The 17,141-nt window shown below is 45.2% G+C and overlaps 1 protein-coding gene across 1 annotated transcript in view; it reads left to right on the top strand.

Moving 5' to 3' along the window:
- The window catches only part of pigk (phosphatidylinositol glycan anchor biosynthesis, class K), a 128,446-nt gene that overhangs the window by 105,255 nt on the left and 6,050 nt on the right, over window positions 1-17,141 (top strand). The window lies entirely within an intron of this gene.

Raw genomic sequence — 17,141 nt, forward strand, 5'->3', positions numbered from 1 at the left:
TTGTCTGCCCAGACCAGTGACCTTATGGCCTGTACTTCCACAGGCCTATACACATTGGAGTTCAGAAGAATGTGAGGTCATCTTATCGAAACATATAAGATAATGAGGGGGCTCGACAAGGTGGATGCAGGAAAGATATTTCCTTCATGGGGAAACTAAAACTAGGGGACATAGTCTCAGAATAAGGTGCCTCCCATTTAAAACTGAGATGAGTAGGAATTTCTTTTCCTGAGGGTTGTAATCTATGAAACTGCCCCAGAGAGCTGTGGAGGCTGGGTCTTTGAATATACTTAAGGCAGAGATAGACAGATTTTTGAGCGATAAGTGAGTAAAGGGTTTTCGGGAGCGGGCAGGGAAGTGGAACTGAGTCCATGATCAGCTCAGCCATGATCTTATTGAATGGCGGAGCAGGCTCGATGGGCCAAATGGCCTAATCTTGCTCCTATTTCTTATGTTATGTAAACTGCTGTGAGACATCTGGTGGTCATGAAAGGTGCTACGCAAATGCAAGTTTATCTTTCCCTTTAAATGCATCTATACTGTTTGCCTCACTTACTCCCACTACTGTGGTAGCGAGTTCCACATTCTAACCACTCTCTGGGTGAAGACATTTCTCCTGAATTCCTTACCTGATTTATTAGTGACTATCTTATATTGATGGCCCCTAGTTTTGGAGTCCCCCACAAATGGAAACACCTTCTCTACGTTTACCCCACCAAACTCCTTCATAATCTTGAAGACCAATGTCAGGTCACCCCTGTCTTTTTTCTGAAGGAAAGAGCTCCAGTCTGTCCCAATGGTTGTACCCTGTTAGTTCTGGTGTCATCCATGTAAATCTTTTTTGCAGTTTCTCCAGTGCTTTTATATCCTTTTTTTTAATATGTAGACCAGAACTGTACACAGTACTCACCAAGTTTAACATAGCCCCTCTGCTTTTGAATTCTATTCCGATTAAAGGAAATCTAAAACAAAGCCAAAAAAAGGAAGAAAATCTTAAAGTTTGGAGTGAGCTCCCACACTCTGAACAGTTATAATCCCATTCTCCCTGCCCTTTATTATCTCCTCTTAAATTGTCTAATTCTCTCTTAAAAGAAAGACTTATGTTTATATAGCGCCTTTCACGACCTCAGTACATCCCATGAGATTTACAGCCAACAAAGTACATTTGAAGTGTATTCACTGTTGTAATGTAGGCAAAGCAGCAGCCAATTTGTGCAAAATGTGTTATCACAAACAGTAAAGCGATAATGACCAGATAATCTGTTTTAGTGGAATATCAGAGCATAGGGCCTAGGCAGCTGAAGCACGATTGCCAATGGTGGAGCAATGCAGATTGGAGATGTGCAAAAGGCCAGAATTGGAGGAGGGCGGAGATCTCAAAGGGCAGCATAGTTTTTGGACGAGCTCAAGTTTACAATGGGTGCAAGGTGGGAGGCCAGCCAGGAGAGCATGGGAATAGTCGAGTCTAGGGTTAACAAAGCCATGGATGAGGGTTTTAGCAGCAGATGAGCTGAGGTAGGGGTGAAGACGGGCGATGTTACGGAGGTGGAAGTAGGCGGTCTTTGGAGATGGCGAGGGCATAAGGTTCGGAAGCTCAGTTCAGGGTCACATAAGATGTCACTGTCGCAAATGGCCGCAGATAGTGGCTGTGGCGAGGGCTGGAGTCGATGGCTCAGGAATGAAGTTTGTGGCGGGGTCCAAAGTCAATAGCTTCCCAATATTTAATTGGAGGAAGTTTCTGCTATTTCACTACTGGAGGACAACTGTCTTATTTGTTGGTAAGTAACAGTTTCTCCTCCAGATTCTACAGGAATGTACTGCAACGTGGGATATCCACGTGGAGCCCATCGTTCTACTTTGACAAAACTGTGTCCCAGCACTTGACCAATTCTATTTGTCTATCCCAGAATAATGGTACTAAACACTGTCAGAGAACTAAGAGAATTGTTGCTGCTTCTCTGAAGGTGTCAGGGTGTCCTACTTCACTCACCATCTGATTTTGTGTGAGGCTTGCAAGATCAGTAGTGGATGTCTGACTTATCTAGTTCAATTTCTTGTGATGACTGACATGGTGGACAGGGGATGCTGTGTTTTCTGGGCTTGCAGAAGGTATTTGATGAGTCTCTGCAACAGAAGTAAGACGTACGGAATTGGAGGTAACCTTGTGATGTGAGTTGTTAATTAGTTGTGAGGATTCTCTGGATGGCATGATGTGACAAATGGTATTCCCGGGGATCTATACCGGAGCCTCAGCTTTTTGTTTTGTATACTAATGACTTGGATGAGGGAATAGAGAGCTGTCTGTCCAAGTTTGCAGATGACACTAAGTTAGGTGTACTGTAAGTTGTGTAGATGGGAGCAGGAAGTTACAAAGGGACAGAGACTAAGTGAATGGGCAAAACTACAGCAGATGGAGTTGAATATGCAGAATTGTGCAGTCATCCATCCGAGAAAGACCAATCGGAATATTTTCTTAATGATGAAAGACTAGGAGCTGTGGAGGAGCAATGGGATTTAGGTGCCCATGTACATAAATCACTAAAAGCTCATGCACTGGTAGAAAATGTGATCAAAAAGGCTAATGGAATGTTGGCCTTTGTCTCAAGGGAGTTGGAATACAAAAGTGAGCAACTGATGCTTTTGGTCAGACTCCATTTGGAGTACAGGTATTATGTTCAGTTTTGGGCGAGAGAGAGAATCTCGTGCCTCTGGTGGGGAATCTAGAATAAGAGGGCATAATCTTAAATTTAGAGCAAGGCCATCTTGGACTTAAATCAAGAAGTACTTTTTCTCATAGAGTGGTGGGAATCTGGAACTTGCTACCCCCCAAAGGCTATGGATGCTGGGTCAGTTGAAATTTTCAAGGCTGAGATTTTGATTAGATAAGGGTATTGAGACCTAGAGAAAAGGCAGGTAATTGGAGCTGAGGTACAGATCAGCCATGATCAATAAAATGACAGAGCAGGGCTGAATGGCCTACTCCTGTTCCTGTCTTCCTGCCAACGTCTTAAAGAAAGATGCGAATTGCAGAAAAGGATTGGCTGGTTTCGAATGGAAGGAACAGAGAAAGAGCATGGAATTTTGTGGAGCTGAATTACTATTTTAACAAATCAGGTCAAGTATCTTGAGGATGTCGCCTGGCCCTCGGAGAGCAGTTAAATTAACGGTTATTGCCGGGGAGCAAAGAAAGTGAGCATAAAAGAAGGTTTAATTTGGAAACATATAATTAGAGAGAGGTTTGGAGCCAAAAGCAGCTATTACTCCAAGGTATTGTATCCATTTGATATATTTTGCCCAGAGAACCGACCCAATGAAATAAACCCTTCAAAATGGAGGAGTGGAGAAGTTCAGAGGTCATATCAGGGTACGATATTGTAGTAGCAATGCTACTGGACTAGTAATCCAGAGGACGCAAGTTCAAATCCTGTCATGGCAGTCTGAGAAATTGAATTCAACTGAGCAATAAAATCAGGTACCAGTAATAAAAATATTTGCATTTATGGAGATGGACAGATTTTTGAACGATAAGGAAGTGAAGAGTTATGGGGAGAAGTGCAGCTGAGCCCAAGATCAGATCAGCCTTGATCTTATTGAATGGCGGAGCAGGCTCGAGGGGCCAAATGGCCTATTCCTGCTCCTATTTCTTATGTTCTTACATAGTGCCTTTCATGACCTCAGGACGTCCCAAAGCACTTTACAGCCATTGAAGTACTTTTGAAGTGTCGTCACTGTTGCAATGTAGGAAATACGTCAGCTAATGTGCGCACAGCAAGATCCCACGCAAAGACGTGATAATGACCGGATAATCTTTTTTTTTTTAGCGATGTTGCTTGAAAGATAAATATTGGCCAGGGCTCCCCTTCAAAATAGTGCCATGGGATCTTTTACGTCCATCTGAGAGAGCTTAGGGTTGTGCATCTTTGGAATTCTCTACCCAAATTCTCTTGGTTTAACGTCTCAGTCGAAGACGACACCTCTGGCAATGCAGCACTCCCTCAGTGCTGCACTGGAGTGTCCATGTGACCAGGAAGCTATCGGATTGTCATAAAAACCCATCAGATTTACGAAAGTCCTTTTAGGGAAGGAAGCTTGCTGCCCTGGCCTTCATGTGACTCCAGTGCTACACCAATGCGGTTGACTCTTAATAGTCCTTTGAAGTAGCTCTCAGTTGTATACCACATTCTCAGGGCCACTAGTGATGGGCAAAAAGTGACCACATGCTGAGACATAATTCAAAAAAAATTTACAGCAGATAGCTCAAGGTTTTTATAATAACTACTTTTGAATAATTGTATCGTGCTAATTCTCGGATACATCTGACGAGCACAAAACTGGGCTGGAACTCTGCTGTTTTCGAGTCGTTTTTGATTTATTTCTTGGAAGCGATAAGAGTAAAACCTGCTGAGCAAACAAATCAGACACTTTACTTCTACTGCAGTGCAGTTTGGGGCCTGCTGTGAGAAATTGAAATTGATGGGATGCACAATTTGAGAGAACAGTACTAAGTGATACCCTCCCAAGCTGGTAAAGTTTATTGCCTTACATTGAATGACATAGAATGTACAGCATGGAAACAAGCCATTCAGCCCAAAGAAAGAACAAACTTTTCATTTAGCACGTTTCATGACCTCAGGACATCTCAAAGCGTTTTGCAGCCAATTAAGAAATAATTAATCTTTTTTTTTAAGCGATGTTGATCGAGGAATAAATGTCAGCTGGGAGAACTCCCTGCTCTTCCATTAATGCCACAAGATCTTTTATGTCCAGCTGAGGGGACAGACACGGCCTCGGTTTAACATCTTATCTGAAAGACGGCACCTCTGACAGTGCAGCATTCCCTCAGTACTGCACTGGAAGTGTCATTTTAGATTTTGTGCTCAAGTCTCTGGAGATGGACTTGAGAACATAACATAAGAATTAGAGCAGACGTAGGCCATACGATCCTTCGAGCCTGCTCTGCCATTCAATATGATTATGGCTGATCTTCGACCTCAACTCCACTTTCGCGCCTTGATTTGGATAGAATCCAAAAATCTATCTATCTCGGCCTTGAATATACTCAACGACTCAGCATCCACATCCTTTTCAGGTAGAGAATTCTAAAGATGCACAACCCTCTGAGTGAAGAAATTCCTCCTCATCTCAGTCTTAAATGGCCGACCCCTTATCCTGAGACTGTGTCCCCTAGTTCTAGTTTCTCCAGCCAGGGGAAACAACCTCTCAGCATCTACCCTGTCAATCCCCCATAGAATCTTGTAATGTTTCAATGAGATCACCTCTCATTCTTCTAAACTCGAGAGTATAGGCCTAATCTACTCAATCGCTCCTCATAGGACAACCCTCTCATCCCAAGAATCAATTTAGTGAAACTTTGATGCACTGCCTCTAAGGCATGTATGTCCTTTCTCAGATAAGGAGACCAAAACTGTGCACAGTACTTCAGGTGTGGGCTCATCAAAGCCCTGTATAATTGTAGTAACACTTCCTTACCCTTGCAATAAAGGCCATGTGTCATCCTTATTGCTTGCTATACCTGCATGCTAGCTTTCTGTGTTTCCTGTACAAGAACACCTAAACCTCTCTGAACAAACATTTAATAGTTTCTCACCAATTAAAAAATATTCTGTTTTTCTATTTGTACTACCACAGTGAATAACCTCACATTTCCCCACATTATACTCCATCTACCACCTTATTGCTCACTCACTTAACCTTTTCCAGGCGCTTCCTTTTCCAGGCTCTTTGTGTCCTCCTCACAGCTTACTTTACCATCTAGCTTTGTATCGTTAGCCAGTTTGGATACATGGTCTCTATTTTCTCTCTCCCGCCTTTCTTGAATAGCGGGATTACATTTGCTACCTTCCAATCCACTAGGACCGTTCTAGAATCTGGGGAATTTTGGAAGATGATGGCCAATGCATTCACTATCTCTGCAGACACCTTTTAGGACCCGAGGATGTAGGTCATCATGTTCAGACAATTTGGCAGCTTTTAGTCCCATTGGTTTCTCAAGTACTTTTTCTCTACTGATATTAATTACTTCAAGTTCTTCACTCTTAGCCACTTGGTTCTCCACGATTTAAGAATATAAGAACATAAGAAATAGGAGCAGGAGTAGGCCATACGGCCCCTCGAGCCTGCTCTGCCATTCAATAGGATCATGGCTGATCCTATCATGGACTCAGAGAGTCCAGTAAGGAGGAGGAACTGAGGAAAATCCTTATTAGTCGGGAAATTGTGTTGGGGAAATTGATGGGATTGAAGGCAGATAAATCTCCAGGGCCTGATGGACTGCATCCCAGAGTACTTAAGGAGGTGGCCTTGGAAATAGCGAATGCATTGACAGTCATTTTCCAACATTCCATTGACTCTGGATCAGTTCCTATCGAGTGGAAGGTAGCCAATGTAACCCCACTTTTTAAAAAAGGAGGGAGAGAGAAAACAGGGAATTATAGACCGGTCAGCCTGACATCGGTGGTGGGTAAAGTGATAGAATCAATTATTAAGGATGTCATAGCGCATTTGGAAAGAGGTGACATGATAGGTCCAAGTCAGCATGGATTTGTGAAAGGGAAATCATGCTTGACAAATCTTCTGGAATTTTTTGAGGATGTTTCCAGTAGAGTGGACAAGGGAGAACCAGTTGATGTGGTATATTTGGACTTTCAGAAGGCTTTCGACAAGAGATTAATGTGCAAAGTTAAAGCACATGGGCTTGGGGGTAGTGTGCTGACATGGATTGAGAACTGGTTGTCAGACAGGAAGCAAAGAGTAGGAGTAAATGGGGACTTTTCAGAATGGCAGGCAGTGACTAGTGGGGTACCGCAAGGTTCTGTGCTGGGGCCCCAGCTGTTTACACTGTACATTAATGATTTAGACGAGGGGATTAAATGTAGTATCCCCAAATTTGCGGATGACACTAAGTTGGGTGGCAGTGAGAGCTGCGAGGAGGATGCTATGAGGCTGCAGAGCGACTTGGATAGGTTAGGTGAGTGGGCAAATGCATGGCAGATGAAGTATAATTTGGATAAATGTGAGGTTATCCACTTTGGTGGTAAAAACAGAGAGACAGACTATTATCTGAATGGTGACAGATTAGGAAAAGGGGAGGTGCAACGAGACCTGGATGTCATGGTACATCAGTCATTGAAGGTACAGCAGGTGGTTAAGAAAGTAAATGGCATGTTGGCCTTCATAGCGAGGGGATTTGAGTACAGGGGCAGGGAGGTGTTGCTACAGTTGTACAGGGCCGTGGTGAGGCCACACCTCTGGAGTATTGTGTACAGTTTTGGTCTCCTAACTTGAGGAAGGACATTCTTGCTATTGAGGGAGTGCAGCGAAGTTCACCAGACTGATTCCCGGGATGGCGGGACTGACCTATCAAGAAAGACTGGATCAACTGGGCTTGTATGCACTGGAGTTCAGAAGAATGAGAGGGGACCTCATAGAAACGTTTAAAATGCTGATGGGTTTAGACAGGTTAGATGCAGGAAGAATGTTCCCAATGTTGGGGAAGTCCAGAACCAGGGGTCACAGTCTAAGGATAAGGGGTAAGCCATTTAGGACCGAGATGAGGAGAAACTTCTTCACCCAGAGAGTGGTGAACTTGTGGAATTCTCTACCCCAGAAAGTTGTTGAGGCCAATTCACTAAATATATTCAAAAAGGAGTTAGATGAAGTCCTTACTACTAGGGGGATCAAGGGGTATGGCGAGAAAGCAGGAATGGGGTACTGAAGTTGCATGTTCAGCCATGAACTCATTGAATGGCGGTGCAGGCTAGAAGGGCCGAATGGCCTACTCCTGCACCTATTTTCTATGTTTCTATGTTTCTATGACTCAGGTCCACTTCCCCGCCAGCTCCCCATAACCCCTTATCCCCTTATCGTTTAAGAAACTGTCTATTTTTGTCTTAAATTTATTCAATGTCCCGGCTTCCACAACTTTCTGAGGCAGCGAATTCCACAGATTTACAAACCTCTGAGAGAAGAAATTTCTCCTCATCTCTGTTTTAAATGGGTGGCCCCTTATTCTAAGAGCGTGCCCTCGAGTTCTAGTCTCCCCCATCAGTGGAAACATCCTCTCTGCATCCACCTTGTCAAGCCCCCTCATAATCCTATTTGTTTCGATAAGATCACCCCTCATTCTTCTGAATTCCAATGAGTCGAGGCCCAACCTACTCAACCTTTCCTCATAAGTCAACCCCCTCATCCCTAGAATCAACCTAGTGAACCTTTTCTGAACTGCCTCCAAAGCAAGTATATTCTTTCGTAAATATGGAAACGAAAACTGCATGCATATTTCAGGTGTACCTTATATAGCTGTAGTAAGACTTCTCTGCTTTTATACTCCATCCCCTTTGCAATAAAGGCCCAGATACCATTGGGCTTCCTGATCACTTTGCTGTACTTGCATAATTTCTTTTTGTGTTTCATGCACAAATACCCCCAGGTCCCGCTGTACTGCGGCACTTTGCAATCTTTCTCCACTTAAATAATAACTTGCTCTTTGATTTTTTTCTGCCAAAGTGCATGACCTCACACTTTCCAACATTATACTCGATCTGCCAAATTTTTGCCCACTCACTTAGCCTGTCTATGTCCTTTTGTACATTTTTTGTGTCCTCCTCACACATTGCTTTTCCTCCCATCTTTGTATCGTCAGCAAACTTAGCTACGTTACACTCAGTCCCTTCTTCCAAGTCGTTAATATAGATTGTAAATGGTTGAGGTCCCAGCACTGATCCCTGCGGCAACCCACTATTTACTGGTTGCCAACCAGAGAATGAACCATTTATCCTGCCTCTCTGTTTTCTGTTGGCTAGCCAATCCTCTATCCATGCTAATATATTACCCCCAACCCCGTGAACTTTTATCTTGTCAGGTATGGCGAGGGAGCGGCAAGAGTTCATAGATGGAAGTGATCGGGGCCCAGATGAGGTGTGGGCCAGGGGCAGCACGGGCCAGCCCACACTGCGATATGTGTGTGCACTAGGTCCGTGCAGCAGAGCTGGTCTCCAGTCGTCTTGGTTAATCCTTGCCACTGGACCAAGACCTAGCTCTGTCAAGCCCGTGTGGTGGCTGGTGTGCAACGGCAACCACAAGTTAAAAGAATCCGCACACAGGCATCTTCCACCCTTCAAGATGTCGTTCGGGACCTGGAATGTTAGATCCTTTATTGAAACACCTGTGAACTCATCCCTTTTTGGCGTAGAAGCAAGTCATCCTCGTTTCGAAGGACTGCCTATGATGATGATGATGATTTTATGTATGCTTTTTTGTGTCTTCTACTGTGAAGACAGATACAAAATATTTGTTGAAAGTCTGCCATTTCCTTATTCCCCATTATAATTGCACCTGCTCAGCTTCTCGGGGACCAATGTTTACTTTTGCTGCTCTCTTCCTTTTTACATACTTCTAGAAGCTCTTACAATCTGTTTTTATATGTCTCATTCTATTTTCTCCTTTTCTATCAATTTTTTGGTCATCCTTTGCTGGTTTTTAAAGCTCACCCAATCCTCAGGCTTACTACTACTCTTCACAACATTATAAGCTTCTTCATTTAATCTAATACTATCTTTAACTTCTTTATTTAGACACAGATGGATCACTATTCCAATAGAGTTTTTATTTCTCAATGGAATGTCTATTCGTTGAGAATTTTGGAATATTTCTTCAAATGTTTGCTACTGCTCATCTACCATAATACCATTTAATCTAATTTCCCAATCTACTTTGGTCAACTCGCCCCTCATACGTATGTAATTGGCTTTAATTAAGCTTCAAAATCTCGTTTTCAACTGAACTATTTCACTCGCAGACTCAATGTGAAAGTTATCACATTATGATCACTCTTCCCGGAGGGGGGAGGTGCGCAGGGGTGGGGGATGGGGGGGGGGGGGTGTAAGAGAAAAGAAAGGCAATTCTAGAGGTGACAAAAGCGTGGATACAACGACAGTAGTAACATGTTTATAAGTCAACAAGTACAGGAGCAAGCAGAGCTTTGGAGGCACTGTGCCAATGAGTAACTCAGCAACGAGTAGACATCAGTTGGCCCAGCTTGAAAATCTATGTACGTGAGAAATGTGAAGATTAATGAAGACCGTTTCATAGCCTCTTAAAATTAAGATTATGGCAAAAAGAAAGACCTGGTCTGGAATCTTCATGTGATCGAAGCACAAGTGGTCATGAAACCAAGCTGGCTGTGTCTTGCTAATTTCTGTTATCGCAAGCATTTTATTTGTAGCAGACAATCCATATAAGGAATTGCACAACTGCAAGCAACAAATATTAATTGGTCAGATGCCATTGGACAGGACTGTTTCTTAGTTTCTCTGCAACTGAGGTGATTTCAAAAAGTAAAGAAAGACTTGCTTTTATATAGCGCCGTTCATATCCTCAGGATTGGTTTAATGTCTCTTCTGAAAGACTGCACCTCTAACAGTGCAGCAGTTCCTCATGTGCTACCCACTGAGTCACAGCTGACACATACTAAGGTTTAGTTCTTGTTGGTAGAAATAGACAGTTTTAATAAACCATACGCATGTCTGAGTTGTTTGCTTGCCTGCCTTGGGTATCAACAAGCCTTCGACTGGGTTGGACACCATTCACTACTAAGCACGGTACCATCACACAGCCTCGCATTAAAACTATGCTTATGGCTATTTAGCTGCTTTTCAGTTAACCCTCAGTGCACTATGGGTGATCTTTCATCTTCTGACTCTCTCCATTAACTCAGCAGCTTAAAACTATGCTCATGGCTGTTTAGTTGTTTCTCGGTTAACTCTCTGCGTTGTGGGTGATATTTCATCTTCTGACTCTCCATTAACTCAGCGGCATTTCAAGGCTCCCATTCTGCTCCTCCTTATCACCGAACTCATTATCCCAGCCCATCCACTCCCTGATGACTGCACTCTACATTCATCAACTTCAGATTGCCTGCCCTCTGTGTAGGAAACCAGCAGTCCTCGCCTCGGTATAGTGGCGGAAATACTACATCTGGAGCACCTCTGTCCTGCGGAAAATGAAATCTTCCAGTTCCTCAAGGATGCAGCTTTTCTCTCAAGTCTTGCTAACTGCTCAAAGCTCTTGCCTTTTGGGTCCTTGGTCTGCCTTTTCAACCATCAACATCCTCGGCCTAACACCCCCCTCTTGCTGCAAATGGGACTCCCACATTGTCATTCCTCACGTTGCCTCCTATATGTTGGCTGTTATTGATGCTCCCTACTGTCTTGTGCGATGGTATAGTATTATAGCTTTACCTATTTCCTTAGTTTTAGTTTCTTGAGGTTTAGATGTGGTGCACTGACCAAAACACTGCATAAAAATAATTTCCAAGCTAATCAGGATGTAGAGACAGGAGTAGAGTGTCTAACCCCACCCACTGACCTCAGAAGCATGAGGCCCGGGCGATTTTAACTCTTGGGTTTTATCCACCGGTCAGCTGCCCGCCTCAGACAGATGGGAAGTGACCGCTGGATCGGTGGACAAGAACGGACGTTTGGGCAGCAGGCGACTGCTAGCCGGCACGGAAGGCAAAGGGGATCTTGGGAAGGAACCCCGGGGCAGGGAAGGGCCTGAACATTCCTTCAGGGGCCAGGAGAAGCAATCCGCCTACACAAAGTATTAAAAAAGTTAAAGCCCGGGTATAGATCTAGATCATGGCTGACCTGTATCGTAAACCCATTTACCCGCCTTGGTTCTGTAACCTTTAATACCCTCGTCTAACAAAAATCTATCAACCTCAGTGTTGAAATTTTCTATTGACCCCCTAACCTCAACAGCTTTTTGGGGGGTGGGGGGAAGTTCCAGATTTCCACTAAGGGATGAGATCACATGTTTCAATAAAGGACCTAATATTCCAGGTCCCGAACTACATCTTGAAGGGTGGAAGATGCCTGTGTGCGGATTTTTTTAACGTGTGGTGACCGTTGCACACCAGCCACCACACGGGCTTGACACAGCTAGGTCTTGGTCCAGTGGCAAGGATTAACCGAAACGACTGGAGACCAGCTCTGCTGCACGGACCTAGTGCGCACACATATCGCAGTGTGGGCTGGCCCGTGCTGCCCCTGGCCCCGAACTCACGCCTCTCCTGGGCCCCAATCACGTCCGTCTACGAACTCTTGCTGCTCTCTCGCCGTTGCTGCTGTACCTGCCTGTCTAAATAGTGGCCATGGCTCAGTTTGTAGCATTCTCGCCTGTTGACTCGGAAGGTTGTGGGTTCAAGTCCCACTCCAGAGACTTGAGCACAAAAATCTAGGCTGACACTCCAGTGCAGTGCTGAGGGAGTGCTGTGCTGTCGGAGGTGCCATCTTTCGGATGAGACGTTAAACCGAGGCCCCGTCTGCGCTCTCAGGTGAATGTAAAAGATCCCACGGCACTATTTTGAAGAGCAGGGGAGTTATCCCCGGTGTCCTGGTAAATATTTATCCCTCAACTGGCATCACTAAGAATAGATTATCCGGTCGTTATCACATTACTGTTTGTGGGAGCTTGCTGTGTGCAAATCGGCTGCCATGTTTCCGACATTACAACAGTGACTGCACTTCAAATGTACTTCATTGGCTGTAAAGTGCTTTGGGACCTCCTGAGGTTATGAAAGGAGCTATATATATGCAGGTCCTTCTGTCTAACCAAAAATCAGCTTAGTGTCGGGCATGACGCCTGAATTAGGTGAGCTCAATGATGTGTGGCTGGTGAATGGAAACGAAAATATTTGAATCCTTCTGGGGGAGCTGCTAAGAGACTGGGATTGATAAAAGGTCGTCAATTAGATTGTTTAGGCCATTCCGTGTGAAGATGCTTAGCAGTAAAATGGCCGAGGATACAGGCAACTTGTCAGCGAGGTCAGGTGCCACTTATAGGGGAAGCACACATTTGATGCTAATAAATGGAATGATTGATGGGACAAAGTGGATGATGAAAAGTGTAAAGCGACCTGCACAATGGACTCGCATTTTAATTAGAATATTTTAAATGCGGCAGCCGCATAATATAGATTACTGAGACCGGCTATCCGGACAGAATGTTAATGGGCTGTGACTTCCGATTTATTTTTTTCTCCCCATATGTATGCACCATTTTCGAGACTATTTGAAGTGTGAAGCGTTGCAATGAAAGCAGGTGGCTGCTGTCACATAATTGGAGCTGAAGTTCAATTTAATCCCACAACAAGATTTAAAATGCATTTGGCAAAAAAAAAAATTGGTGCACCTCACCGAGCACACGCGGCATTTTAAAGAGCAATCTCCCGACGAATGTGGTCGAATTGTGTGTCGCAGTCAGCTGAACATAGACTAGATTGGACTCCCAACGAGTTTGATGCTATCTGTTTAAATGGCATATGCTGACTTGCTGGATGTGGTGGCTGCAGTAACCCAGTGTCGCACGCATAAAACAATCTCATCTCATCCTTGGTTTTTTTTGCCTGAACTGTATGTAAGGTTTTTTAAAAATATTTTAACTCTTTAGGGTACGAAGGGCAAGAATCAACCTAGACTGAAAAGCAATAATTGGTTTTAATGACATTAAGTCACAACAGTTACACAGCTAATGATGCTTACAACCTTGTATGGGGGTATAACAACATACAACTTTATATACTGCCTTTAATGTAGTGAAACGTCCCAAGGTGCTTCACACACAAGTTGTCACCGAGCCACATAAGGAGATATTAGGACAGGTAACCAAAAGCTTGGTCAAAGATGTACGTTTTTAAGGAGCGACGTAAAGAATCGAGGGGTTTAGGGAAGGAATTCCAGAGCTTTGGGCCTCAGCAGCTGAAGGCACGGCCGCCAATGGTGGAGCACCTAAAATGAGGGATGTGCAAAAGGCCAGAATTGGAGGAGTGGAGAAGATCTCGGAGCTCGTAGTGCTGGAGGAGGTGATGACTCCGAAGCACTGGGTGTACACAGCTTACATCTGGGAGACGAGATGCTCATTCTTTGTTGATGTCTCCTTTAAATTGCTCCTGATTCGGTCTCCTCAAATTCACTTTAAAAAAAAAAAATAATGGCCGTTTCTATACCCTTGCTGCTGCTGCAAAATAGCTTCTGATGAGGTTTTTTTTGTTCCTGGGATGTGGGCGTCGCTGGCAAGGCCAGCATTTATTGCCCATCCCTAATTGCCTTTGAGAAGGTGGTGGTGAGCCGCCTTCTTGAACCGCTGCAGTCTGTGTGGCGAAGGTACTCCCACAGTGCTGTTCGGGAGAGAGTTCCAGGATTGTGACCCAGCGATGATGAAGGACCGGTGATGTATTTCCAAGTCGGGATGCCGAGTGACTTGGAGGGGAACGTGGAGGTGATGGTGTTCCCATGTACCTGCTGCCCTTGTCCTTCTAGGTGGTAGAGGTTCCGTGTTTGCGCGGTGCTGTCGAAGAGGCTGTAGCAAGTTGCTGCAGTGCATCTTGTAGATGGTACACACGGTAGCCACGGTGCACTGGTGGTGGAGGGAGTGAATGTTGAAGGTGGTGGATGAGGAGCCAATCAAGCGAACTGCATTGTCCTGGATGGTATCGAGCATCTTGAATGTTGTTGGAGCTGCACTCATTCAGGCAAGTGGAGAGTATTCCATCACACTCCTGACTTGTGCCTTGTAGATGGTGGAAAGGCTTTGGGGAGTCAGGAGGTGAGACACATGCCACAGACCCAGCCTCTGACCTGCTCTTGGAGCCACAGTATTTATGTGGCTGGTCCAGTTTAGTTTCTGCTCAATGGTAATCCCCAGGATGTTGATGGTGGGGGATTCAGTGATGATAATGCCGTTGAATGTCAAGGAGAGGTTGTTAGACTCTCTCTTGTTGGAGATAGCCACTTGTGTGGCGCGAATGTTACTTGCCACTTATCAGCCCAAGCCTGAATGTCATCCAGGTCTTGCTGCATGCGGGCATGGACTGTTTCATTATCTGAGGAGTTGCAAATGGCACTGAACACTGTGAAATCATCAGCGAACATCCCCACTTCTGACCTTATGATGGAGGGAAGGTCATTGATGAAGCAACTGAAGATGGTCGGGCTTAGGACACTGCCCTGAGTAACTCCTGCAGTGGTGTCCTGGGGCTGTGATGATTGGCCTCCAATAACCACAACCATCTTTCTTTGTACTAGGTATGGCTCCAGTCAGTGGAGAGTTTTCCCCCTGGTTCCCATTGACTTCAATTTTACTAGGGCTCTTTGATGCCACACTCAGGCAAATGATGCCTTGATGTCGAGGGCAGTCACTCTCACCTCACCTCAGGAATTCAGCTCTTTTGTTGATGTTTGGACCAAGGCTGTAATGAGGTCTGGAGCTGAGTGGTTCTGGCGGAACCCAAACTGAACATTGGTGAGCAGGTTATTGGTGAGTAAGTGCCGCATGATAGCACTGTTGACGACACCTTCCATCACTTTGCTTATGATTCAGAATAGACTGATCCTGCGGTAATTGGCCAGATTAGATTTGTCCTGTTTTTTTGTGGACAGGACATACCTGGGGAGTTTTCCACATTGTCTGGTAGATGCCAGTGTTGTAGCTGCCCAAGTCTTCAGCACAAGAGCCAGATGTTGTCGGGGCCCATAGTCTTTGAATGCACTCAGCCACGTCTTGCTATCACGTGGAGTGAATCGAATTAGCTGAGGTCTAGCTTCTGTGATGGTGGGGACCTCAGGAGGAGGATGGATTATCCACTTGGCACTTCTGGCTGAAGATGGTTGCAAACGCTTCATCGTTGTCTTTTGCACTCATGTGCTGGGCTCCGCCATCATTGAGGATGGGGATGTTCATTGAGCCTCCTCCTCCCGTTAGTTGTTTAATTGCCCACCGCCATTCACGTCTGTATGTGACAGGACTGCAGAGCTTTAATCTGATCCGTTGGTTGTGGAATTGCTCAGCTCTGTCTATAGCATGCTGCTTCTGCTGTTTTAGCATGTATGTAGTCCTGTGTTGTAGCTTCCCTAGGCTGGCACCTCAATTTTAGATACGCATGGTGCTGCTCCTGGCATGCACTTCATTAAACCAGAATTGGTCCCCTGGCTTGATGGTAATGGTAGAATGAGGAGTATGCCAGGGCATGAGGTCACAGGTGGTGGTGAATGGTCCACAATGCCTCATGGATGCCCAGTTTTGAGCTGCTGGATCTATCTCATTTAGCAGGTTGGTAGTGCCACACAACCCGTTGCAGGATGTCTTCAGTGTGAAGACGGGACTGTGTCCACAAGGTCAGTGCGGTGGTCACTGCTACCAATGCTTTCATGGACAGATGAATCCGTGACAGGTAAATTGGTGAGGACGAGATCAAGTAGGTTTTTCCCTCGTGTTGGTTCTCTCATCACCACAGCAGGCCAGCTCTGGCATCTATGTCCTTCAGGACTCGGCCAGCTCAGTCAGTAGTAGTGCTACCGCGCCACTCTTGGTGATGGACATTGAAGTCCCCCATCCAGAGTACATTCTGTGCCCTTGCTACTCTCAGTGCTTCTTCCAAGTGGTGTTCAACATGGAGGAGTACTGATTCATCAGCTGAGGGAGGGCGGTAGGGGGTAATCAGCAGGAGGTTCCCTAGCCCATGTTTGACCTGAAGCCATGAGACTTCATGAGGTCTGGGGTCAATGTTGAGGACTCCCAGGGCCACTCCCTCCCGACTGTACACCACTGTTCCCCCACCCCTGGTGGGTCTGTCCTGCCGGTGGGACAGGACATACCCAGGGATGGTGATGGAGGTGTCTGGGACATTGGCTGACAGGTATGATTCTGTGAGTATGACTGTATCAGGCTGCTGCTTGACTAGTCTGTGGGGCAGCTCTCCCAATTTTGGCACGTCCCCAGATGTTAGTGAGGAGGGACTTTACAGGGTCGAGTGGGCTGGGTGTGCCCAGCCAATGCCGAGTGGTCCATCACTTTTATTATTATTGTTTCTTGTAGCTGTTTGTTACAACTGAGTGGCTTGCTCGGCCATTTCAGAGGGCAGTTAAGAGTCCACCACATTGCTGTGGGTCTGGAGTCAAGTATAGACCAGACCAGCTTGGGCGAGAGCAGCTTTTCCTTCCCAGAGACATTAGTGAACCAGATGGGTTTTTATGACAATCTGATGGTTTCATGGTCACCATTACTGACACTAGCTTTTTATTCCACATTTATTTAATTAACTCACGTCTCCGGATCATTAATGC

The sequence above is a fragment of the Pristiophorus japonicus genome, chromosome 8 (genome assembly GCF_044704955.1).
Source record: "Pristiophorus japonicus isolate sPriJap1 chromosome 8, sPriJap1.hap1, whole genome shotgun sequence".
Lineage (NCBI taxonomy): Eukaryota > Metazoa > Chordata > Chondrichthyes > Pristiophoridae > Pristiophorus > Pristiophorus japonicus.